This window comes from Thunnus maccoyii, chromosome 4 (genome assembly GCF_910596095.1).
Source record: "Thunnus maccoyii chromosome 4, fThuMac1.1, whole genome shotgun sequence".
NCBI classification, from domain to species: Eukaryota; Metazoa; Chordata; class Actinopteri; order Scombriformes; family Scombridae; genus Thunnus; species Thunnus maccoyii.
In genome coordinates this window covers 16,782,015-16,784,790 of record NC_056536.1, presented here as the reverse complement: position 1 = coordinate 16,784,790, position 2,776 = coordinate 16,782,015, and the positions used below count along the sequence as shown (strand labels likewise).

The following is a 2,776-nucleotide window of genomic DNA, read 5'->3' as shown; positions in this document are numbered from 1 at the left end:
ATTCTCCTGTTTGGAATAATTCGCCAGCCTGCACGGCCCTGATAAATCTGCTATTGGCCACATCCATGCCCCCACTCACAAAGTGCATACATGCATACACACACACGAATCAGTGCTCCCCAATCCTATTTCTCCACGGGACACATTTTAAGTCCCTAACTTCATGTGTGTGCGTGTGTGGGGGGTTTTGACGACTGGAGCCAAATAACACACAAGGAAACTGCAAATAACAGATGGAGGATCACAGCAATATGACGGTGTAAGATTTTCATATGTTCTGTGTTTCCTGTGTCTCTTTTTCCCATCTCAAGCAATAGTCATGATAGGATGCAGCATCCTAATGATAGTGAATTCAACAAATCAGAAACTATTCCAGATTCATTGAGAACCTCATAATCAATCAAATGAAGTAAAATTATGATGTTAAAAGTTTGAGATTTGATTATTTTCACATGAAAATAAATATACTGTTTTGTATATTATAACATATCTCATCAATATTATATAACAGCATTATGCTCATGCGAGATTGTGATCACTCCAGTGAATGTCTAACTCTGCCGTTGGAAACAAAATCTGATAGAGGAAGAATCTTATGGAAATCACCTTCGGGTGTTTTCCTTGCCTATGCTGCAAGACAAAAAGCTGTTTCTAGAATCTAGGCTAAGAGAATCTTTTCATGTCTTGAGATTATCTAACAGGCTGTGTAGGTTGTGCCACACTGTGTTCAGCCTTCTTTCCCATGGGCGTTGGGTGCATTCAGGAGAGAACAATGGGAGCAGGGTAGCTGGCACAAGGCACGCTGGACAGGCACAGATGTGCCAGAGTTGTTGGCAGCAGAGGCAGGGAGAAGGAGGTGGTAACAGTCAGACTGCCAACTTGCCTTTCTGCTGGTCCATGAAGCGGGCACCTGTCCTCCACATGGCCCAGAGGGGAGGGAGACATCAGGACTGCACTCAATTTATAGCCAGTGCTGCCGATACGTTTGATGTTGTAATATCACCAACACAAATGCTGATAAGATTCAATACATTTGATAATAAAGCCCCTGACTGGGATTAATATGATGAAATGACAACTAAGAAATATTTTTTGGCATCTCGAAGTTTTGTGCCAAGCAGCAGCTTTAGTGATTAAGTGTGCAGCGTTCATAATTTACTTTATCGACCTGATGTGTGCAGCACATTGAGATTTCAAACTAACTGCCGGCTCTAAATCCTGAGAAAACCTGCCCTCGGCTTATGTATACATTATTGAGAGAGCTCTGAGTCAGTGAGATGATTTAAAGAGACCAGGGGCTGCACTGGGAGCTTCCTCAACATAACCCCCAACATAGTCTCCCTCGTCAAATCACTTTTTTCACTTTCTCTCTCTCTCACATGCACACACATCAGAATACACCACATAAACACTGTAGAAACACCATTAGCAGCTCCTCAGACCCAGTCTGACAGTTCAGACGATGGTGGCTGTCTGCACAATGTCTAATTCATGGCAGAGATACAAACCGGGGTTGCCAGACTATTTCATAACTACTGAATAGGAGAATCTCCATGACCTAAAATGACTGGCTTATTATGATTAAAGTATTTGTAGTCAGGCAATGCTGTTGGATTTTGCTGTTATGTCCCTGCCGGTCTTCTGTTTCATATGGGTTATAATATGTGACGGATGGCTGGCCAGCTGTCTGTCTGTCTCCATTTCTCTTACCATCTCTTACTCTCATTTGTTCCTTGCCTCCCTCATGATCAGCTCAGTGTGTATTCTGTGCTGTACACAGCTGTGCACAGGCCTACAGGAATAGCCAATTTATTTCAGCAGTGGAAGCAGCATGACAGAGTGCAGACACAGGACACAAGAGGGAGAGAGAAAGAATGAAAATTTGGCCATGTTCCATTCAGTATTCCCTTCCAGTCTCATTCCCAACAGGACACTGTGCCTCCCTTTCACCTGACCACAAGCACAATCGACGGGATCACAAGCCTGACTAAAAGCCCTGCTCAAATGCACAAAGAAAATAGCACACAGACACACTAAGGTAAGCAGATACAGACAAATTCATGAACACACACATCAAAGAGACAGGTATGTGCATGCACACACAAACACACAGTGTTCCAAAAGACAAAATCGACATTACACTTCAGTGGACCCAAGTTTACACATATAGAGGTTTATTCAGTCAGGCCTATCAAAAGGCTGCATTCCTCTGACTCACATGTCTCTCTGGATTCATACCTGTGTCCGTCATAAAGCAGATGAATCTGTTTTAAGTTAGCCTCCACATATCCTCATTCTCACACTATCTCAGATTCATTTTAGGCACAGGATCAGCCTGATGCCTCAGCTGTCACCTGAAGATCCTGCAGAACAGAGCGCTGCACAGGCCATTAGCCCTGAGTGTTTGTCTGGCGGCTGTATCCTGAGCTGCTTACCTTCCTGGACGCTCCATTCACAGACAGCTGTGGCAGCAGCAGCCTGCCTCCAGATAGCCTCAGTCTCTACTAGGATTGAAGTATGGACTTGCAGCAGGTGACTCACAGGTAGTGATACGCTTCATCAGAAACAGAGTGCAACACAGTGAGGCTTCTCACCTTGATGCCAAGCATGCAAAACCACCAAAAACCTGAGCTGGTTTGACTGTAAGTGACCACAAGAGTGTGCTGCTGAGCCCCTCTGTAAACTTCAAAGCAGCCAATCCAAATGCTTATTTTAGCGCCTGAAAATCATTACTAAATATAAAAACCGCATGCTCCTACCAAACTTTATCTCCACC

The 2,776-nt window shown here is 44.1% G+C and overlaps 1 protein-coding gene across 1 annotated transcript in view; it reads right to left on the bottom strand.

Annotated features, from left to right (window-relative positions):
• znf385a (zinc finger protein 385A) overlaps positions 1-2,539 on the bottom strand; it is a 38,097-nt gene extending 35,558 nt beyond the window's left edge. The window contains exon 1 of the mRNA XM_042407794.1: positions 2,436-2,539. The gene's annotated coding sequence lies outside the window, so the exon portion shown is untranslated. The remainder of the gene's footprint in view (positions 1-2,435) is intronic.
• Between the last annotated feature and the right edge of the window lie 237 nt (positions 2,540-2,776).